At 37.2% G+C, this 24,597-nt stretch overlaps 1 protein-coding gene across 21 annotated transcripts in view; it reads right to left on the bottom strand.

Moving 5' to 3' along the window:
- The window catches only part of FNDC3B (fibronectin type III domain containing 3B), a 366,392-nt gene that overhangs the window by 331,955 nt on the left and 9,840 nt on the right, over positions 1-24,597 (bottom strand). For 6 of the 21 annotated variants that reach the window (XM_058295309.2, XM_058295313.2, XM_058295318.2 and 3 more), the window contains exon 2: positions 4,167-4,243. The exons of 12 other annotated variants lie outside the window; for them this stretch is intronic. The gene's annotated coding sequence lies outside the window, so the exon portion shown is untranslated. Of the gene's footprint in view, positions 1-4,113; positions 4,244-24,597 lie in introns of those variants that run through there. 3 more of the 21 variants (XM_058295314.2, XM_058295316.2, XM_058295304.2) reach the window with 2 other exon arrangements.

The raw sequence follows: 24,597 nt of genomic DNA, 5'->3' as shown, positions 1-24,597 counted from the left end.
ACCCTCAGTTTTCCATTATTAATATTTTTCGTTAACCTAGTACCTTTATTTAAACTCTGTACCAATTAAGCCTATAACTATTCATTTTCCACCCCCACTCCAGGCCCTGGTAATCTATACTCTAGTTTCTCACTCAATGAATTATTACATATATGTGAGATCATTCAATCTGTCCTTTTGTGTCTAGTTTTCTTTACTTCACTCAACATAATATCTTCAGGGTTCATCCATACTGTAGCATGCATCAGAACATCACTCCCTTTTTTGTTGTTGTTAAGGCCAGTAAAAATAATTTGGGAAATGGCTGAAAGAATAGAGATTGCTGAGAAATGGGAGAGAAAGAGAGAAATATATACCAAGTTTTGGTGCAGGTTCCTCTAGGCAGAGACAGCCCATTTCTTTTTACAGCTAAGTAATATTCCATTGTATGTATATACCACCTTTTATTTATCCATTCATCTGTTGATGGACACTTGGGTTGTTTCCATCCTTTGGCAACCATGAATAATACTGCTATGAACATGGGTATGCAAGTATCTATTTGAGTCCCTGCTTTCAATTCTTTTGGGTATATACCTAGAAGTAGGATTGCTGGGTCATATGGTCATATGGTCATTCCATAAATAACTTTCTGAGGAACTGCCTGTTTTCCACAGAGGCTGCACCATTTTACATTCCATCAACAATATAGAAGTGTTCCTATTTCTCAGCATCCTCTTCAACACTTGTTATTTTCCATTTAATAGTAGCCATTCTCATGGATGTAAAATGAGGGCTGCTCTTAAAAAGAACTAACCTGAAACCTTTAGATAAAGGAGGTTTTAACTCTGTGCTGAGTTTTCCTTTTTAAAAAGAGTTAAAGGCTCAACTGTCATCAGAAGTCCTTGATACATAGCTGTTCTGTGTGAGCACACACATGTGCGTATCATTTCCAAGTTAAAGATTCCACAGAATCTGTAAATAAAGAACTGGTTTGAACACTCCCATGGAGTTCTGGTCCTGCTACTACTTGTACTACAGGAGGGCAATCTCAGCAACAGTCACAATAGCCACAAGCTATAGTGTGGCGTTAACCACTGTATAAAGACCTCCCTCTGGATAAAAACAAACTTTTAATTAAATGACTAGAAAAATCAGGTCCAACATATGTGAATTCACTTGATAGGTAAATGTACTTTCAATACATGTTTTACAAGGTCATAACCAGAAACCATTTTCTTCCAGTCATTTCCTGTAATATACCTCTTGCTTGAAGATGAAGCACAACATTCTCCTACATTCATGAGAGAAAGCCGAGCTTCCAAAAGTGAGAACAGTTCTTGGGAGGTCATGTGGTGGGGAAGGGGCAGGAAAAAAAAAAACACCCACAAAATCAGTGTACTTTACTTTTCTGGCCAAAATAATGATATGTTTCTCAGTGAAAGGGACATAAAGCAAGGTCAGTTAATAACTTATACTGCTGCATCATAAGCCCATTACAAGGCTGGCTCCGTTTTAAAGTTTCAGGGGAAAAAAGTACTTATAAGCAAAACTTTGTGAATGTAATTAACAGCACTGAATTATATATTTGAATGCGGTTAAAAGGGGAAATTTTAGGTTGTGTATATTACTAGAATAAAAAAAAAAGAAACATAAGACTGTACCACACACAAGAGTGAACCCTATTGTAAATGGACTAAAGTTAATAGTGTAATTACAAAACGTTCTTTCATGAATTTTAACAAATATAATAAATATATGGGAACCCTGTATTTTATGCATGACTTTTTTGTAATCCTATGGCTTTTCTAATAAAAATTTTTTTAAAAAGTTAACAAGAGAACACACTATATATATTGACCTACATGTGAATAATTCATCAAATACATTTAAATAAGGCTTACTGCTCCTTAACTCTCTATTAAAAATTATAAATGGAGAATTGATTGCCAAGGAACAGTTATAATAAACACTCAGCTACCCTTCATTCCACAAATAAACCATAATTCTCTTTTCAAAAAGTCAAATCACTGTCTAGTGATATGTGGTTTCCCATCCCAACGTTAGTTTTGTCAAATGGGAAAGTCCATAGCAACTAAATGATCTGCCCAACTTCAAAGAGAAGCTGGTACCACAGCCAGGAAGGGGATAAGTTCCACCTGCCATTCAGAACTTTTTACCGAAAAGTCCCAATCCCCTTTCATACTCAGTGCTGGCTCTCTACATTCAAACTTTTCTATACCTGAGAATTACAAAAAGAAGGTGGGCAAACAAGACCCACTGAAAGCACCCCACCACAAGGTTAATTGCCAAAGTCTGTAGACACCTTCTTTCTCCACTGAACTTTTAGCAGTGGTCCAGGCCCATTGTTTAACACAATGGCTAAATAGTAGCACCTGGCTATAGTACTCCAAGCGCTTCACTTAAACAAATCCTAATGATAACAGTTCAATTCCATAAACAAAGAAAATGTCTTTTCTAACTGCTGAATAACAGCACTGCAGACGTGTTTAATATTGTCTCTTGAGTGGCCAAGGTCCAAAACCAGCCACCATCTGGATGCTTTGCTCACCTACATTTCAGATCCCCACCACTGCTGATAGAAACAACCATTCTGGTCCTTTTCATCAATATAAAGAAAAGATTAAAATAATTAGACTTAAGTGCCTCATAAAGACTTAGATGAAAGCACATTATAGGAGGCAACGATGCCATAGTTTATGTGGTCCCAATTGGAATGAAACCTGGCTTTATTACCACTGAGTCTCCTTGATGCACTTTCACAGATGAGACCTTTGCAGCAGAAAGATGAAGACAAGAGCTAATTACCTACTTCTTAATGGCTGCTATTGGCCCATTAAGTCTGTTTTAGTATCTTCTCATCACTCCTTGATGTTCAGCTTGACCAAGGAGCTGGACTCTTTACAAACTAAGAGCATTTCTACGAAGATGAAAAGCAATAAGAGAATGCCAAGGCAATGTTTGCTTGGTTACAAAGAATCAACAAGAGGATGCCTACAGACAGATGTGGTAGTCAGAAGATTTCTTATGTTGATGACCAAATAGGATTTTATTATTAGGCATTATGATTATAAACATCAATCCTCTTACTTGTAAGAGTATCTCTACTCACATTAACATCATTACTAATTAATCATACAACCATTGACTAGCCTAATGAGGCTGAAATACTAATAGAGTGACAAAACATCAAGATGCTGTCATTCCTCAAAAAAAACACAACTATATATTTTCCCCAGTCCCTTAGACTTTAAAACTTCACTGTGTAGTACTATAGGCACTAACTATACCTGGCTATATAAATTTATTTAACTTAAATTTAAAATTCTATTCCTCAGTCACACTAGCTACATTTCAAGAGTTCAATAAGCCACAGGGGACTAGTGGTTCCGGTATTGGATAACACAGATAGGAAATTTCCATCAATTCAGAAAGTTCTACTGGACATAGCAGCTCTAAAATATATTTTCATTGAATAAAGTAAAAGGAACAAGTTTTTAATATATGAGCTATTAGTACTCCACCTCTTAAACCAAGTGACGCACTCTAGCACAGTTGTTAAAAACCAGGACTCTGGAGTGCAAACTGCTGAATTTTAATCCTGGCTCAACCGAACCTTTCCCATGGCTCAGTTTCCTCTTCTGTAAAATAAGGATAATTACAATACCTATCTCATTGGACTATGGTGAGAATTAAATAAATATATATGTAAGTGCTTAGAATAGCAAGCACTATGCAAACATTTGTTTTTATTAATTTCATTTGCCTTTTAATTTTTTTATTAAAGAACTTATAGGTTTACCAAAAAACCATGCATAAAGCCTTTTTGACTATCTTTCAAAGTTAGCTCTTCACCTAGAATGAATAAAATACAATTTTATTATTGTATTGTCTAAAATAAGTATTATTGTATTGTCTAAAATAAGTATTATAATCAATTAATTCTATATGTGTGTGTTAACCATGTTATTTTTCCCAAATCAGGTTAAATTCATAGCATTAAGATATAAGAATGTGTGTGTATGTATACACTCACACAGACAAACACACCTAAAGATAAATGAACCAATAAATCTTAGTCGTAAAATCTTCCAAATTCTCCTTGTTAATTACCTGCAATTAACAAAAACCCTCCTTGAATGGATGTCACTATTAAAGTTACATACAGGGGAGCAGATGTGGCTTGAGCAGTTGAGCACCGGCTTTCCACACGGGAGGTCCCAGGTTTGGTTCCCTGTTCCTCCTGAGAACAACAAAAAAACGGAAGACAGACAGGTGAAGGGACCACCTTGGAGGAGCCAATGTGGTTCAGGTGTTGAGCAATGGATTCCCATATGCGAGGTCATGGGTTCAATCCCGAACCCGGTACCTCAAACAAACAAACAAATAAATGATGAATGTTATATACAACTTACTGAAAATTCCAAACCGGTGGAGTCTAAATTAATGATTGCATAGGCTAAAGAATACTAAATGTAGCTCATTTGAAAGAGCTAGGAAATGTAAAGATTGAAAATACATAAAACTGAAGAATATTTGTTTCCATACAATAGTTCAAAAGTTTACTGAACATTTTGATTTTTCTCAATACAAAAATATTTTAAGTCTGAAATACAGATTAATTTTTAGTACCATCAAAGCATGCATTTGTTTGTTCCTGTTAAAAACTTTCTCATTTCAGAAAAATAAAAAAATTTTTAAAAAGTCAACTTGGAAAGCACTGATTAGTTAGAAATTGCATAATCCTAACCACCAATTCCTATGTAGGAAAAATTCCAATATTTCATTTGGAAAACTTTTTGTTTTAAATTAGAAGAAAATATTTCTGAAAGACCTTACTTGAAAAAATAATGAAATACATATGAAAGGATAGGATGTCTGGGATATGCTTCAAAATAACACAGCAAGGAACGGGTAGGGACAGAGCTGAAACAGGATTGACTTTTGAGTTGACAGCTCTTGAGGCTGGTGACAAGTAGATGGGAATCACTACTACTCTCTAATTTTATTTAAGTTCAAAATTTTCCATTACAATCTTGAAAAAAGTTTTTAAAAAATCTTACCTAAGAAAACAGAGGTTTTGTAGTGGCCTGTTTTTATTTTTTGTAGGGTTTTTGTTTAAAATAAAAGGTAGAGATTAAAAGTTATAATAAATGTGCATCAGTTTCACAGTCGGTAGGGTGCTCAAATCTGCTATTTCCCCTCTTCAGCCACTACAGGCAGTATAAGAATTTATGAATTTATGAATTTCCAAATAACTGTACACCCAAAAGAGTGTTAATTCTTTCGTGTGACTTGGTTTTGAATTTTATTTGTGACTTTCTTCATTTCACCAATTCCACAGAGAGAAAACCGCAGGGTAGATTAGCTAACACACTCCAGAAATAGCCACGGGTCTTATTTTGAAATCATAATTCTTAATATTCCTTTTTTTTAGGCAGTACCCGGGACTGAACCCAGAACCTTGTACATGGGAAGCAGGCACTTAATCACTAAGCCATATCTGCTCTCTGATATCATAACTCTTGAGTGTAGGATGTGCCCTTTTGTGTACGTGCTTGTATGTGTGAACGCTATAGAGAGTTTACATTCTGTTGATGGACCCGAGTTTAGCACTAGAACACCTAAAATTACAGTTATAGTAATGACTGATTTGCTTGTATAAAATAAAAAATAACACAATCAAGGAAAATGTTAGCATAATAAAAATATTTTAATATTTGTATCATTTCAAAAGTCCTTAAGTTATGTACATACAGAGTTTCAGTTAAGGTTAGCCAATATTGAGACAATGTTTTGCCCTGAAAAGAAGAGGAGGACATGAAATCAGAAGAATGGAATCCTTGCCTGATTTCTCCCCTTTATTCCCTCAAATACCCTGAGGAAAGGCACACTCTCCTCTGGGTAGGTTTAACACTGCACCAATACCCACTTTATTTGATAATACATAGAAAACTGCTTTGAAAACCATTTTGCCCCTGTAAAATGGTCTCAAGGCTGTTCCCCTATTAGAATCAGAAAAGATACAAGAGCCAATTAAATGAAGACGACTAAGTGGAATTGTCAACAAAACTCCACAATTTACTGTGGGTGATGAAGAAACAGGAGCCACCTAGGCAGACATGTAGGCACAATCTAGGTGAGGCCTCCAAGGTACTCTGAAAAGTCCAGTTGGGGTGGGAAGGGTTTAGAAACTGAGGCCAACCAGACCAAAAGCAAGAGAAGAAGTATAATGATTGACTTATAAGATCAACTAATTATTGGAAGATCTTAACTTCTACCAAAGTGTTAGCACTATATTTGCTCACTCTGGCCACATAAAAGCCACAAAACATTTTGCTTAGCAAGATAAAATATGTAATGAATATAGAAGAACCTTTCAGAAGACTCAGTGGCCAACAGTAAGGCCATCTCTCGAGCCTTAAATGCAGTTATCCACCCGCTATCCCCCAGGAAATACGGCTCACCAGTTAAAGGCAAGAATTAACTGGCAGGGCTAGCAAATCTTTCCAGGCAGTTGCCAGGACAAGAAAATTGACATTTTGCAGCAAAAGCATAAGAAGTTGACCCAGATGACAATGAAAAATGAAATATGAAATAAGTAACAGAAATATGTAACAGAAAAGGAAAATGGAGTTTCAGGAAGGGCAAGTTTTTATGTTCTCTCGTACCCCATATAAAGACCACAACAACCTGGGTTCAAATTCTGACTCTACAACTTACTAGCTTTTAATCTCCTCTGTGTCTCAGTCTTTTCATTCATAAAATGGAGATGAAGGTGTGAAGATTAAAAGTAAAGCATTTAAAACAGTGTCTGACATATATTAATCACTCAACCATGTTTATTATTTTTATTCAATTTCCCTACGAAACAATTTAATTCTTTCTTGCTGTTAATGGGTACTCTTCACAAAACATTCTGGCCCAAGTATTTGGTCAGTGGTTTGGAAGGACAGAATTAGATATTAACTTGAGTAAAATGTCTGAGGAAAGAGAGTTAGATGAGAATTGAGAGTATGCGAATCGTTCTCAGGCCAATCACTAATTTCTTATTTTCTTCTTTCATGTGCTTCTTCATTCAGTTGGCAGAACATCAACTCTGACCCTGGGAATATGAAAGGTGAGTCTTCAGTCCCTCCAGAGGAGCTAAGAGTCCAAATCCCACAGAGAAAGAGCCAGGTAACTAATGACAACAGAGTGCAAAAGATAAAATAGAAGCTTCTGGAAAGAGCTATGGGAGCTGCAGAATGGGCCACTGACTACTGAGAGTTAGAAATCCTGAGCTGCAGTCGAAGCAGCAGACCTGTGCAGAGAGGCAGGGAATCAGACCCTGGGAACACAGGCGCTGAGCGCTGCCGGTGCCGGGGAGCACATGGGCCACAACGGGCACAAGCAGGGAAGAAGCAGTAACACTCTGGCCTCTCAACTCAGGGCAATACTGCATGTGCAATCTGAAACAGTGGCAGTACTATGTGTGGAAACTTTAAATAAAGTATTTCAGCATTAATCCCCAAACAAAGTATCTTAAAAACTAACAGGAGGGGAAACCCCTAAAATGCATGTAAGAAGTCATGAGCATCAGTAATAGGAAAGGTGCTGGCTTCCCGAGGTCTAGGAAAGAGTGTCTGTTCTGCGGTACTAACTCCTGGACCACAAGTCCCAAAGAAACACAAACTTCCACATACTCTTAAAAAGCCTGTTAGATAAAATTTTTTCAAGGGTGATGGCATTATTTCATTCCACTGATACAGATGCAAAGACTATACCAAAAACCCACTAGAGGTCGTTTCATAAAGAAAACTCTTAAAGTAATTGTAATGCTGATTCATGATGTCTTACAATACATCTATAAACACAGAGAAAACATACCTTTATGATTTTCAATAAAACAGCAGCAATGTTAATTCATCACTGTAATAAAGTAATATTTTAGAAAAGCAGAGTCCATTCTGGTACCTTTGTGAATGTGGAGAAGCCTCATAGGTCAGATTTACATCAGGTCAAACAAACCCACCTCCACACCATTTTTAACCTTCTCATCAAAAAAGCAGTAAGATTCCAAAAAGCAAATCCACTAGAGAAGGTGGTCCCTGCAGTTTGAGGAGCTATACCCAAAGTACCCATGAACTAATTACAGTACCACATATTATAGAAAGAAAAACACTACTACTATCTGAATAAAATCAGACAACAGTGGAAATTTCAAAAGAGAAGAAAATTAAGAAGCAGGACAGTAACAGCCTAGAGCAGTATTCTGGTAGCCCACAAAGTCTGAATCAGGAAAGGATGGCTGACCAAGTCTTAGATCTGCAAAGGGAAAAGGGCCTGCCTAGAAACCACCTTACTAAAGGGGATCTCAGGAAGGGCTACAATCTGAAAAAAGGGTGAGGTGGCACAAGTCCTGTAAACCCATAACAAACAAATAAGGGAATACTGTACGTCTGCTACTAAACAACTACCTTTAGACCTGTCAATAAAAGCGCCTCAAGAAAACTATGTCGAACAACCAGTGCAACCGATTAAAAGTATGGCAATCAAAATAACTGATTTTTTAAATTGTTTTCAATTTATATACAAAAATCTCAAAAAAAATAAAAATTCCTTTTTGTGGGATGCAACTTAATGTCACTTTCCCATGTGTAGCATTTTCTTTGAAAACAAAAACTTTGTTAATGTTCTTCAAACTCCTCAAGTTACTCAATAACCACAAAAGTAACTGAAAACAGCCTGGGAGCAACAGCATGTAGGTTCATTCAGGTCTTAATCTGTGTCTTGTGACCAAGATTTACTAAAAGGCTCAACTCAGTCAGACAAGCCCCAAGTTTCCCAGAGGAAAATGAGCTTTAGTTCCTGGAGCCTACAGTCACCTCTGCCTTGAAAGGGCAGGGACGTGTATCAAATTTCTCCAAAACTGTATGTGAACATATGGGAGAAGGAGCTACCTTGTTAATACCTTGGGCAGATTATTACCTCTCAGAGTCTCAGTTTTCACATCTGTAAAATAGGGATCACATCATTTCTCTTCCATGGTTGACATGAAAGCATATGAGGTCATGTGAGAAACGAGAAAAAAGCTCTAGTGCCCAGACCAGCAAAAACCTAGTTGCATATCTCCCCAGCAACATTTCCCACTCATACTAGACACCCATACTTCATCATTACCCTAGCAACCACAGAAGCATGGGGAAACACCGAGGACAGCTGAAATAATGCCTAGTTCCCATCAAGGGATGGGCCAACAGATTCAGGAAAGCCATTAAAATAACAGCCAGTAGATTAAGCACATGTAACCCAAACGAAGCTTCTGAAGTCCATTTTCAATTCAGCTAGAATGGTTTTGGTATACCTTTACATTCCAATTCTTCACTCATCTTCCGGACTTTGTAAATACTAAATGCCAGAGGGTGGAAGATACTGAAGTTGACAGAGCAACTATATTGACTACACATCATGAGCATTATTACTGGGAACAAACGTATTCCAAAAGATTAGATTCTATAACTGTAAAGCATCATGTTCCTCCCCTCATTCTCTCTGGAAAAAAAAAAAACCAACTCTGCAGAGGGATAAAGTGGGAAGTCAGCGTTCTAATATAAACATGACAAGCCCAATTCTATCACTGCAATATACTTTCTGACTTCAGCACAAAAATCTTTTCTGACCATCTGGAGCTACTCCAGGCATGAGGCCAAAACTTTGTAATTCCTTTTCAAAGTAAATGACAGATCAGTAACTGCCACGTTGCTAATGCACAGCCAAAAGGGAACACCTCATATCCTATTTGGTGCTCCCTGGCATTTTACACTTGTAGTAAAAACAAAGTGCTTCCAAATAAATCTGCCCACTTTTCAATATGTCAAATTGAACAGTGATCATGTCACTTCCAAACAAGGTGGCATTTTATCAGGTGTGATCCCCCTACCCTATTTTATAGGCAGGAAGTAGGACCTTCTAAAACTTTCACTAGAGAGAGCCATCTCTAAACTAGAATGAAGACTAGGCACTTAACTAGTTAACATTTCATTTCTTCAAGAATAGCACATGGAAAAAAAAAAAAAAATAGCACATGGGAGTAGATCAAAAATGTTCAGAGCCATCCCGTGCAGTGACTGAACTGTCCAAAAGGTTGTAATAAACATGGGCTCACATCATACAATGAGCAAGAGAGGTGAACTAGAAATCCATGTCGACTATCAAGTTGGGGGAGACTTCTCTTTAAACTCCAAGGACCAACAGGACCACTTTCTTCCTTCATCCAATGCTCTATAACAAAACCAAAGGTCTCAACATCTCTGCCAAAAAAATGTAAATCCAGAAAGTCCAAAACCAATTTCATGAGTAAGTCACCAATAGCAAAAGCAACTTAAAAGCTCAGAGGCTTAAATCTGGTAATATCCCCCTGGAGCATACTGAGTAGACAAATGTTAAACCAGCAATGGCTATGGACTTCCTGCATATATTTTTTTTTCCAGATTTCAAAGAAATGAAAGTTATCTCTGAAGTCACACTTTCCACTGGGGACCTATCTTATTCTTTTAAGTAAAACTTTTTAAATCTTACAATCTGAAAATGTATCTGGTAGCAGACTGCTTCTTAACAAGATAAGTTATAAGGAGTTTTACAGATGACTAAAACAGCAGCTAAGCACTGATTATAAAATTAAATTGCATAATCCTTAAATTGTACTGCGTTTCTATTTGCGATGATGGAAAAGTTTTGATAATGGATGGTGGTGACAGAAGCAAAACACTGTCAATGTAGTTAGCAGTACTGCATTTTGCATTTGAATGTGATTAAAAGAGGAAATTTAAGTTGTAATATATGCTACTTGAATTTTTTTAAAAATTTTAAATCCATAGGACTGCGTAATACAGAAAATCCCACTGTAAACCATGGGTTATACTTAATACAATTATAGTAATATTCTTTCATCAACTGTAACATACCATATATATGCAAGGTATTAATAATGGGGAGGTATATGGGTACTCTGTATTTTCCACATGATTTTTCTGTAAACCTACAACTTCTCTAATAAAAACAAACTGTAGACAGATTACAAACAAAAAATATAAACTAGGCAATACTGGGTCTGATTCTTATGATGAACAGACTACTCCTGGAGGATAAACGCACAGATTCAGAACAAGAGAGCTGGAAAAGGCACTATGGTTTATCCCTGATTTTTACCCAGCTCACCTCTTAGAGAAGCTACTTTTTAGTTTGTTTGCCTTCAAACAAGCAGATAATCATAACTAAATTAATGGTATCTGAATGCCCTGAACCAATTTCAAATGGGATCCTTATAATACCACCCTAAACAGGGAAGAGATCAGTGATCTTTACAGGCAGTCAGAGAGAAATCAGAACCCTAATAGAGAAAAAAGGAGTAGATTCCTCATCACAAGATTGCATAAGGAGAATTCTGTGCCTTTAGTCTTTGGGACTAGAAGAGAAAGAGGAGTGAATGCTGACAGAATTACCTTTCCAAAGAGTTTAACACGCAGAAGTGGAAATTCCAAGACAAGTATAACCATCAAAGAAAGCTAACTGCTGGGAGAAGATTAGGTAGAAGAGAGCATCAACAATACATTCAAGACAAATGAAAAAAAAAAAAAACAACAACAAAAAGAAGAACAAATTCAAGTTCCTGAACAGAAAAAAGATGGGAACGGAAAAGCAGGGACTTTCTGAAGACATATGGGTTGAGAGGTGGTGGTGATGATCTGTTAAACAGCAAAGAATAGACTATAAAAAAAGACCAAAATGGTATGATATCTTAAGAAACATTTGAAGAAAAATGGGAAAATACATAAAAATCAAGACTTTCTTCAAGTTTTTTTTAAAGTATTTAACAAGAAAGAAAGGGAAAGATACAGATGAGCAAGAGATGACAGAGAAAATAATCTAGAGGGTAAAGGTGATTTTTGTAGCGATATCTCATAAAGCTATTTCACTTCTTTCAAAGGAGTCACCAATAGCTAATGTTTTACAGAAGGAAACTACTTTCCTGACTTTGCCGAAATTTATTTAATTCTTCCTTCATTCTCCTCTTATTTTGATCTCTATTAATTATACTCTTACTTAAGGTTATATTTTCTCTCTGTAGTGAATGTGGCTCAGTGGTTGAGCACCAGCTTCCTACATACGAGGTCCCAGGTTCAATCACCAGGCCCCAGTACCTCAAAAAAAAAAAAAAAAAAAAAAAAAAAAAAAAAAAAATATATATATATATATATATATATATATACTTTCTCTCTATGAGATATGGGCTTCAGGAAATAACTAATACAAGTTAAAACGAGAAAGAAAGGAAGGGAGGGAAGGGGGCTAGGGAGGAAGGACGGTGGGAGGAAATTAGGCAGAATCAGAAAAGTACTTAGAAATTCTAAAAATAAAATCAGCTCTACCCAAATTGCAAAATGCCAGTCACAATGCTTAAAATGTCAACTAACAATGATTTTTAAAATTCTACTTTCAGGAAGGAGAAAAGTTGCAGATGATTGGGGTGGTGGAGAAAGGAGAGCCAACCACAGAAAAAGTTAAAATAAATAAATACAGCCAGGGAAAGGGGGAGTCAGGGGGATAGGACTGACAACTTCATGGTAATGCTGGCAGGACACCAGTTTCAGGAGATCTCCCTTATTGGGTTAATAAGAAGCTATTAAGAAGGAAGTAAAACTGTAAAGATTAAACCTCTGCACCAACATGATCAACTCATGCAACTACTTTTTTCAGTATCCCTAAACAAGCGGCCATTATGATAAATACAAACTATGTTTTTTGTTAAATGTCCACCAGGAACCTGATTCATGTATCATATGTTAGTTTGTGGAACTGAAAGGTTAATCCTGAAAAAGTGATCAGAATTCTATTTGGTTCCTTGCCCCAACTTAGTTAAGATTGTGTAACTTGTACAAACATAACCATTTCCTGTCCGCTGAACAAAGCAATTAATGGACTTGGCAGTTCCTGAGATGATTCATGGGAAGAAATCAACCTGGCCATGTCTCATTGCAGGTCATTTTTAAGAAACAAGGGAGACAAGAAAATACAGAATATCCCTATTTTGTTGAACAGTGATCATTCATTCTTTACATATAACCTTCCTCCCACATATTGTAAATGACACAGAAAGGAATTTGCTTCAAAACAGCTCTCAGACATACATTCAATTCATCATTAAAAAAATAGTTAGAGAGAAGCAAACGTGGCTCAACTGATACAGCGTCCATCTACCATATAGAGGGTCCAGCGCACAAGGAGTACCACTGCCACGCAGGGGTGTCCCACGCGCAAGGAATACCCCCCATAAGGAGAGCCGCCCAGCGCGAAAAATGTGCAGCCTGCCCAGGAATGGCACCACACACACACAGAGATGACACAACAAGATGACACAACAAAAAGAGACACAGATTCCCAGTGCCGCATGACAAGAATGCAGGCGGAACAGAAGAAAGCACAGCAAATGGACACAGAACAGACTGGGGGCGGGGTGGGAGGGGGAGGGGAGAGAAATAAATAAATCTTAAAAAAAAAAAAAAAAACATAGTGAGACTCAACCAATTTGGGAGAAAAAAATAAAACCTGATCTTCTTTATAAATAAAGAAGTATCCAGCTGTTCCACATTCTTGTAAGAGGGACTCTACGAGGGAGCAAGGAAGAAGTATAGAGAAGTATCAAAGAAGAAAGGAAGAAGAGCAAGAAAGAAGAAATGCAACCTTGGCTCCCGATGACTTCTCAGAGCAGTTCCAGGACCTCATGAGATCCAGGAATACTGCCTGCCTTTACCTTCCAATAAACAAAATCTTTGAGTTGGCTTCTATTATTTACGATACAAATAATCCCTAACTATTTTTAAACACTAAAAATCTTTCGATCTTCATATATTTTCAAGTATCTCAATTATTCCTTTTACTCGAAAATTTCATATACTTTCCAAGAATTAGAACATAGCATTGAAAATAAAACCAAACGTAAGTTTCCTTCTAGTTCAAAAACAAAGCATCTCGGTGTTAAAACAACATGTTGTCTTGCTCCATCATTAAGGCATTCATTCAACATTTACTGAGCACTTACTGTTTGCCAGACACTACATAAAAGAGAACAGGAAAGAGAAAGTCCGTGTCTCCAAGGAAGTTATATTTTGTAGGGAAGACAAAGAACTGGAAGTCTTCTTCTTCCTCCCCTTGCCACACCTTTACAGTTACACTCAAGTAAACACTACTCTGATTGAACTAAAGTCTCCTGAAGCTTCAGGTAATGGCTCATGCAATCCATTGAGTCCAACAATCTTCCACCTTTTCTAAAGGGGAAATGAAAGTATGGAGTGGGAGACTAGGGTTTTCTTTCACGACAGTGTATAACTAACTTCATGACCTGGGGAATGCAGGGAAAAGTCCAGCATGACTCCAACACATAATACTGTCTGCTTACCCACCATCACCAAACTCTCACCTGAAAGCCATCTACAATCATGAACACATACCCTTCCCAAACCAATGGGATAGACTGACATCTAAAAAAGTCTCTAGGGAAGCAAATTTAGCTCAACTGATAGACCGTCTGCCTACCATGTAGGAGGTCCAGGGTTCAAACCCAGGGCCTCCTGACCCATGTGGTAAGGTGGCCCATGCGCAGTGCTGATGTGCACAAGGAGTGTCCCCTGTGCAGGGGAGCCCCACATGCAAGGAGTGCGCCCCGCAAGGAGAGCCACCCCGTGTGAAAAAAGTGCAGCGAGTGGCACCACACACACGGAGAGCTGACATAGTAAGATGAAGCAACAAAAAGAGACACAGATTCTGGGTGCCGCTGACAAGAATGCAAGCAGGCACAGAAAAACACACAGTGAATGGACACAGAGAACAGACAACGGGGAGGGGTGGGGGGGAGATATAAATAAAAAATAAAGTTTCTTAAAAAGAATCCATAATTTGAAATTAAAACCACCTTCTCTCATTACTGATACTTATTCAGAGATTCGCTGCAAGACTGTACTGAGACTCCTAAATGGAGAAAATAAGACTGTTGTGTCAACTGGCCTTATCAGAATTCACTATGATGGTCCTCTCTTCATGATCAAGCACATTCTACAAAAAAGGTATTTAGTAAGTACCATCAGCTGAGGCCAAAGATCTCTCACAACTAATAGGAACTGACCAACCGGCTAAATCTTCACATTCTTACAAACTTAAATATGTATTCCCTGAAGCTGAAGGCCCGAAGTAACTGACTTTGGTCAAAAGATGCCTAATGGATTTGAAGCATTTATCTTCAAATCATTCAAAAGGACAGCCCTAGAAATAAGTGATGCATGACCTCTATTTGTTTAAAAGTTTTAATTCACTAAAGAGATAAACATCCTTATACGCAATCATTAGGTCAGCATCCTGGAAAAATACCATTATGCTAAAGGTTAAGTAAGTTTATATAGTCTATCAGGTATTAGATTTTCAATGATTACTTTTCCATGGCAAAACATGAATTGCGTTATTGACTGAGAAAAATAAACAATAATGCCTAACTTGTATTTGTGCCCTGATTTTTTGCCAAAGTTAATATACCAGATATATTGCAAATAAATAGATTAGGCAATCTGTAACAGATTCCAGTTAGTTAATAATCCATACAACCACTTTCAAACCTAAATTCCGAATTAAAAAAAAACAATTGTTCAAATCAAAATATTTGATTCCCAAACACTCTCTGAATAACAAGTGAAAATTTTCAAAGAGTTTTACTCCACTTTATGTATCAGCTTCAAATTCCCCTTACCACAAGGCACATTTAAGAGTCAGGAATCCTTAAAAAAACTAATCTCTGAGTTGTCACAGAAACTAAACTACTGGGAGGTTCCATGGCTCCTGGAATCCTTTCTATGGAAAGGGCCATGGAACACCCCATTTCTTTATAAGTGAAATATAAATTTGGAAAAGGTTAAAAAAAATTTTAAAAAACTTGCACTTTCCCCCAAGATGTGTCATGTGCTATCAACCAAGCATATTTTACAAAACAACACATATGTTAAGTAATACTATTATAGTAATTGTGAAAGTCAAGAATACCAGTTTTCTTTTTGCATGACAACTTACTTTTTGTAAGACTTTACTTACAATGACAAATGAATGAGTAAAATAAAGGTTATGAAAAACATTGCCATTGATGACAACCAGAAGTAAACCATCAAAGGCAAAATGGCATTAGGAATTAAGACAAAGACAAAGCTCTCTTGGGAACACTGTTCTCTTCCTGTGAAGATGTTAGAAACACTCATTTTTCCAATATATCATTTCAGGAAAGAAAGAAACATCTCTGTTTCTCAATGCAAAATGAATCTGATAACCTGAAGTTATGGTATTAACACCAGAAGGGCTGCTTGATATGAACTACAGATACACTAAGATGGAATGATTTCTTTTACATCCCCTGGACACAAACACTGAAACATCTCTTGATCCTATCACTGACTACCCTTATGATTTTAAGGAAGTCTTTTCAACTTAAGATCCTCCTCTTATTTCTCATGAGAATATCTAATCTACATTGATCCTAGTAAAAATGAATTCTTTATCAACTAAGAATATCCCAATAAATCAAATAACATGGCAAAATAGCAAAAAACAATTTTGCTTTATGAAAAGTAGTACAGATATAGGAGGGATATTAACTTGCTAAAGAAAATCGTTTTTAAAATAGCTCATTCTTAAAAGACATAAAAGAACTAGTGGAAACTGAGTTAGCCATAAGATTAGAAAATATAACTATGAAAGACAGTATAACTATGATGTTCAAGGACAGGTTCACATATTTTCTCTGTAACATAAACTATTACTATTTTTTTCTTTTTGTTATTGAACCCACAAAGTAATAGACTGCCCTAATAAGTATACAGATTCTGTTCAACATGAATGCTGGTTTTTTAAAAGCAAGCTAATCTTCTGTGATAAAGCTGTGACAAAGCCTTTCCCTTCAAGCAAGTTTCCAGCAGCCAGTGGAAAATGTGAAGAAAAGGGCAGTTTGCAAATGTGTTAAAATGTCTAGAGCTGGACCAGTTCTGACAATATTCAGAAAGGTTTTCTACACACTTAACTTACACATAAGTTCACTCATGATTACAACATGAATAAGGGCCACATAATTCCTTTGATGGAAATGAAAAAATTCAAGTTATTTTTAACACGACACTGCTCTTATTCCAGCCCAAGAATCAGTGTCTATGTGGTACTGTGTGATTTTTCCCCTTCCAAGTTAGAAAATTAGATTTTCTTCATTTCCAGTCAAAGGCCATTCAAACAAATCGAATGGGTGTAGACAGCATTTCCTGCCTTATTGCAAAAAAAAAAATAATGGATTGCCATTATTAACATGGCCTGAGGCATGCACTGAGGAGGGGCACTGAAGAAACTGACCTTCAATTTTCATCAGTTAGCCTGCACTGACTGCCTGGTTTTTGTGTTTTGTTTTCTGTTTTTTTAAAAGGTAGATGTTACTTTTTTTCTCCAACATTAAGGCCCAACACTGGCTCATTCACTGTCATGGACCAAGACAGGCTCCAATCCCTATTATCCTTTCCATTCAACTGTGTTTATGTCTAGAAAAACCCTGCCAATAAAAAACTAGCTAAAACTCAAATTTGTTTTTCTTCTCTTTTTTGAAGCTAGGTTTCCAACGTATAAGAAGTTGGTGAAATTCAGACACTTCCAGAACAGAGTAAACTACTTTATTCACTGACACTCTGCCAAACATTCTATGTCATTTTAAAGAAACGAATATCTAAGCAAACAGTGAGCAGCAAAGGTAGATTTCTAGAAAGATTTCAAGGTATTCTTAAATCTCTAATACACTGTTCCCCACCAGCGGAGCCCTGAAGCCATTACTGCGATGAGGGACACTGTCTGAGGGGGTGACCCAGAGATGAAAGGCAGGTCTTAGGAGCCCCATGGATTCGCCCACTAATGCCAAGGCCAGATCTTCTCCCTTAAAAAGTTAAAAGAGCATCCACAAATGGGAGGAGGGGGAGGGACGCTCCTTAATTACAACCTTTCTTTGATCCTAGACTTAGGAAAGGAAGAAGCGCTGTCATATATCTACTTAAAAAGGGGCAACTTCTCTTTAAAGGGGCAGGAAGGAAGAAAAATACTGGTAGAAGTAGTACTTGTAAACTAAATACTGCTGGGAATTCAGACTTTTTTTTTCTCAAAGTGCTTTTTACATGTATTATTTCTGTGCTGTCATACTACCTAAAGTAAACAGCTCGAGCTGTCACTTGAACAAGGATACAGTCATTAGCACAACCAAGATAAAACTTGCCCTCTCAAAGTAACTGGGAAATTTTTTAAATAACTATCATCCCATTAAGAAATGCGTCCAGCAATTAAATCTGACCACTGAAAGGAATAAAGTGATAAAATAATAAAATGGCAACCATCACTTATTAAGCACTTGTTGAAAGTACTATGCTGAGACAAATAATCCTAACAATTTCAATTCCTTTTTAGAGATGAAGACCCTGAACCTGAGAGATTTGAGTAATTTACCCAGAGGCAGTAAGACGTTTACACTATGGAATCTCAAACTCACGTCTCAGTTGAGAGCATATGGGCTCAACCATCCCACTACAAATAACGATTAAGTATTTACCTTCTTATCAAAAACATTAATTCCAAATTAAGTTTCTCATGCCTCCCAAATATTAAAGTCTTACATGATAATGTGCTATTACTTACCAACAAAAGTTAAGTAATTCCCAAGAACACTTACCTAAAAAGATGTTGCATGCGAAGCAGATTTGGACAGGGCATCCACCTACCACATGCGAGGTCCACGGTTCAAACCCCGGGCCTCCTTGACCTGTGTGGAGCTGGCCCATGCACAGTGCTGATGCACACAAGGAGTGCCCTGCCATGCAGGGGTGTCCCCCGCATAAGGGAACCCCACGTGCAAGGAGTGTGCCCCGTAAGGAGAGCTGCCCAGTGCGAAAGAAAGTGTAGCCTGCCCAGGAATGGTGCCACACACACGGAGAGCAGACACAACAAGATGATGCAACAAAAAGAGACACAGGTTCCCAGTGCCACTGAATAAGGATAGAAGCGGTCCCAGAGGAACACACACCAAATGGACACAGAGAGCAGATAACTGGGGGGAGGAAGGGGAGAGAAATAAAAAAATAAATCTTTAAAAAAAAAAAAAAAAAAGATGTTGCATGTAAAAATATCATTCTCAATTTTTTCATGAAAAATGTCATGAAAAATATCTCATAGCTAAAACTGAAACTTACTGAAGATACACAAATACAGCAATTTGTTTTAAAAACCATTAAAAAAAAGAAGAAAGTTCTTCATTAACCTGCCAAGCAGAACATCTCACAGCAAGTGGAACTGTCCCTCTACTGAACCCAAGGATGACTCAGGGGAAACTAAAATTTGGAAAACTTGCCACCCCCCCCGTGAAATATAATAGGCACAAACTCACCTTCCTTACCCCTACATCCTTCCCAAGCCCCCACCTACTCGCCTCTACTCACTCCTACTATCTCTGTTCCTCACAAAAGCAAGGGAGAAAAATCTTGCAAAACTTATCAAACACATGGGATCCAAAATTGCACTAAATGAAATGAAGCTATAGTAATTTATTAGAGAAATATACTTGAATCCTCTATATTTTTCTGGTTTTTTGCCAACTCCTGTGTTCTTATAGGTTTGAAAAAAACCCTGAAAACACTGAACTAATTTAAGAGAATCAGAAAGTGAAGCACAACAATTAGGAAGTGACAATGTTTCCATGTGTAAATTGAATATAACAAGCAAAGAGAGAAGCTAAAATTAAAAAAGGCTTTAAAATCATTCTGTTGTCACAGGTATCAAGACCCAGTTACTAAGACAGCACAATAACCACAGAGCAAAACTAAAACAGGTCCCAAATCAAACCAACCATGAAATAACTATGTTTCTTCATTAATGAAGAAAATTGGGGGTAAATTAAGGTATCAGTTGCTAATTAAAGGCAGAAATAAAATGTAAGTTTTTAAAAAATGGTATCCAATTCTTCCTCCCCTTCCTAACTCCCTTTAAAAATGAAGACAGCATTTTAAAAAATAAACTTGTTTCCTAAGAGGCTCTTAATGAGTTATTATAATAATTTCCTTAAAAATGATTATATATACACCAAGTTTTAAGATAATTTTTCTAAAATTCATTAAGTATATCTGTATAACTTTTGGTGATGGTGGCAAATGTGTGAAAGGTTAGTCCAATCAATCAAAGAGAAAGTAATATAATCAAACAAAACATTAAAATCCTAAAATCAAGCACCACATTCCTTTTTTATAGATATTTAAAACTGTTCTCTTTTGATCCTAAGATAGAAAATAGATTTTAAGATTTTAACAAGGGGTCAATAAGCTTCAATTTAAATGCAAAAAACATTATTCTTGTGGGGACGTGTTGGTGCAGGTGTGAGGTAGTTAGTAAATAGTACGCAGTATAGTATGAACTTAGTAAGGAGTCCATGATTTTCACCTGAGTGGCAAAGGGGTCCATGAAACAAAAAAAAGTTTAAGAATCCCTGTTTTAAGAAATGAAGTGGGAAGCAGATGTGGCTCAAGCACTTGAGCTCCCGCCTAGCACATGGGAAGGCACTGGTTTGGTTCCCAGTACCTCCTAAAGACAGCAAGTTGGCGCGATGGGCAGGCGCAGCTAGCTGATGCAACAAGAGACACAACAAGAGACACAGAGAGGGAAACATAATGAGACACAACAAAGCAGGGAATGGAGGTGGCTCAAGGGATTAGGTGCCTCCCTCCCACAACGGAGGTCCCAGATTCTGTTCCTGGTGCCTCCTAAAGAAACAAGGAGCACGAGCAGATAAAGCAAGTATAAAACAACACAGGGGTGGGGAGAAATAAATTAATTAAATCTTAAATAAAGAAATGAAGTACTCTTAAAAATTGGTTCGATCCTATACTAAGTTGCATCATAAGAATCCACCACCAACAAGCCCCGAAACCCAGATAAGGTCCCCAGTTGGAGGAAGAAGAGGACTTATGGGCTGCTCAGTGTTAAGGTCTCCTTTTCTCCAGGTCTCTTCCATTCTTGGATGTTTTCACCATTTACAGCCTCCCTCCTGAGGCAGAAGAGAAAGAAGAAAAGGTGGTTCTAACACCCTTATCATTCTGTGGAAACACAATCTCCAGAGAAGCATGCAGCAACTTCTGGACCATGAGGAATAATACTTCAGTGAAGAAAGAAGAAACTGTTTATAGGTAACAGAGCTCTGGGGGCTACATCTTCATTTAGTCTCTTTATCCACACTGCATAACACACAAGCACAAGGAAAGAAAGCAAGTCGGGTCCCACTTCAGAGCCTTGTCCTTAACTCACCTTCAGTGAACTCACTTTCTAAAGATGGAGTGGAGAGCTAAATGATTTCTAACAAAGGAAGCATTTAGGGTTGCCAGCTCCCCAGGTTTAGCCTGGGCCGTCTGGGAAAGCACAGGGTTCTTCTGAATCCTGAGGTCACCTTTAATTAACTGCAGGAGCTGCTCTTATGAGACATGCTCTAGTCAGTTCTGTGCTCGTCCCATTCCTTTGGCTGCCTGTGGGGCAACCCAAACCACCGTAAGTTATTAACCTTAAAAGGAGAAAAAGGGTTAGTATTAGGAATAGGAGGATTTCCTTTTCCAGGGATAAATTTTAAGTACAAGATCTTACTTTGTAATTACTTAAATGAAAAGCACCGAGCATAGGGATTAAGATGAATAAAACTGTATTACTACTTTGTGAAAAAGGACTCTCTTTCATAGACTTCTAAAGTATGTGAATAAAGTAAACTTTACTACCATTTCTTACGCAACTAACTCCTATTCACTATACTGAATTTCTTAAATATAACTTTCTATGAAATACACTTTTATTCTATAGTTTCTCTTATTCCAAGGTCAGGTTCCTATTATAGAAAACAACCTAGTCTCCCTCTTGGGAGATGTCCAAAATTTTATTGTTTCAAAAAATAAATTTTATGTTTCTAGACAATAGAAAGACTGAGCACACAAAAAACATTCAGTGACTACTTAGCCTTAGCATTCAGCCACTTGAAAACAAAAACACTGTACCAAGACTGGAGATACAAATAAGATATTTGATGTGAACTACTGAGGAGCAATGCAATACAGCTGAAAAAAGTTCTGAAATCAGTAATCAGTGTAGATGATCTTAGTCAAGTTTTTTTTACCTTTTTTGAACAGGTCTTCTAATCCTTGATCCATTCAACATTTTAAGGCACCTAGTATGTGCCAGCTCCTGTTGTGTATACTGGAAACACATGTAGAAAAACAGAAATAATATCTACCTTCCAGATTTATTTTTATATATGTATAACAAATATATACAGATAAAAATTCAAATATAGATATAGATGCCTAACAAGTAGCTAATGCTCAACTGGTTATTATATTTTATATCTGATTTGTAGCCAAAGTGTTAGGAAGGACAAGTGTTCTCATTTCTGTATAAAACTGCCAATAGCTGGCTATCATTTTAGTCCAAATATATGATTGATGAATAAATACCTTTTAAGTCTGAACCCTTCAATTCTGCCCTAGTTCCTAACTGGAATCCTTTGGTCTCTCTAAGTACTCCTTCCATCTCATTTCTTTCTAGTCACTAGTTCAAAAATCTTAAAAGGACAAATTACCAAGGGGGCAATTTTGTCTGATCATACCATTCATCTAAAACACTTATAAAATCAAGATTCCCAAGTACCACTCCAGACTCCCCACATCCCTCTGCAGACACACCCCTATTGTGCTAGATGATTCTCATCAGACATGAGTTAATTCTGTCAATTCTGCCCTCAAACAGCTGAGATCGTTCTCTGCCAGTGTCTTCCATGGCATTTGGAACTGCAGCCCTTTCTCTATGGCTGGTTCATCACTAAATGACACTCTGGCCACCAGACTCACAGAATTAACATTCCTGACTGGGCCCCCAACAGATCAGCAAGAAACATTTCATTTTTTCTATCCCTTAAATATATTCCTCCTAGATTTTCACTATAAAAGGATAATTTAAAACTACCACATATGTATGAAAAGTTACCTTTTTTAAAGAACAATTCTTAGTTTATAATCCCCATACTGATTTTAAAAAAGAGAAAATATACATAACATAGGGCCACATTTTCAGGGAAGAAATACAAGATATTTGTTCAAATTTTCTAAATTGAGTAGCAATCTAATATAGACATTTAAAAAGTCCATGTATTCTCTGAAGAATTTTCATTTCTTTAAAATAGCAATAAACGAAATCTTAGGTTTGCTTTGAAGGTGACTCATGTTTTGTTTTAATTTAACTAAATATTTATAAGATCCTACCACCTGGGAAAAACTAAGTAGAACTGTGGGAACACAAAAATGTCTATAATGTGGCCCACGCTTCAAAGGAAATCAAATTCAGGAGAAGACACAGTGACTGAGCTCCTGAGGAGGGGTACTAAGTCTTAACAACACATTCAACCTGGAAATTCACCTACCCATCCATCCATCCATCCAATGATCATTTACTGTGCACCCAACATCAAACACCCTAAGGCCAAATCAGTAATCATCCCTATATTCAAGTACGAGAGATAAGGAGAAAACAAAAAAAAAAGTTGAAAAAGACAAGTGTTCTGAAAATTACAGAAAAAGTGGCTAGAAAAGGGTTTTAAAAATATGTTATTTATTTTTAAAAGATACTTAGATTACAACCTAGAAGAGTTTAAAGAAAAAAGATTACCTAAAATGGATGGTTCTCGAACATGATATGCAAAAAAATAACAAGGCAATATTTTCTTTTGAGTGGGCCAGAGTCAATGAAGAGCACTTTGTGAACATGATGTAATAATTCTTCTTATATCTCCTGGATAAAAAGAAACTGTGACTTTCATTATCTTTTAGAATCTTTCATAATAAGTTAATGATCTTACCTCCAAAGAAATGAGTAGGTCACAAAAATGACGTGGCATAGTATATAAGTTCCTTTACTGGGTTAATATCAAGCCTTTATATAGTCAGTAAAGAAAGTATATACCATATATAGAGCACACACACACCTCAAACCATTTTTCAGGTGTTCCGGAATTAATGAACTATTACTAATGGCAAATATTTACAGTCCATCATATGTTACTTTCCCTATAACTTGTCATATTTATTTATTTCTCTTGCCTTCTACCCCCTCTCCCCAGTTGTCTGCTCTCTGTGTCCATTCACTGTGTTCTTCTGTGTCTGTTTGCATTCTTGGTGGCACTGGGAATCTGTCTCTTTTTGTTGCGTCATCTTGCTGCACCAGCTTTCCGTGTGTACGGCGCCACTCCTGGGTGGGCTGTGCTTTTTTTGCGCGGGGCAGCTCTCCTTGCAGGGCGCACTCCTTGCGCGTGGGGACCCCCACGCGCATCAGCACTGCGCATGGGCCAGCTCCACACGGGTCAAGGAGGCCCAGGGTTTGAACCCTGGACCTCCCATGTGGTAGGCAGACGCCCTATCAGTTGAGCCACCAGGGCTTTCCCTAACTTGTCATATTTAAACTTAAATCTTTCCATTTAAATTTTAATGATATTTT

The sequence above is a fragment of the Dasypus novemcinctus genome, chromosome 4 (genome assembly GCF_030445035.2).
Source record: "Dasypus novemcinctus isolate mDasNov1 chromosome 4, mDasNov1.1.hap2, whole genome shotgun sequence".
NCBI lineage: Eukaryota > Metazoa > Chordata > Mammalia > Cingulata > Dasypodidae > Dasypus > Dasypus novemcinctus.
This window is presented reverse-complemented; position numbering and strand designations above follow the sequence as displayed.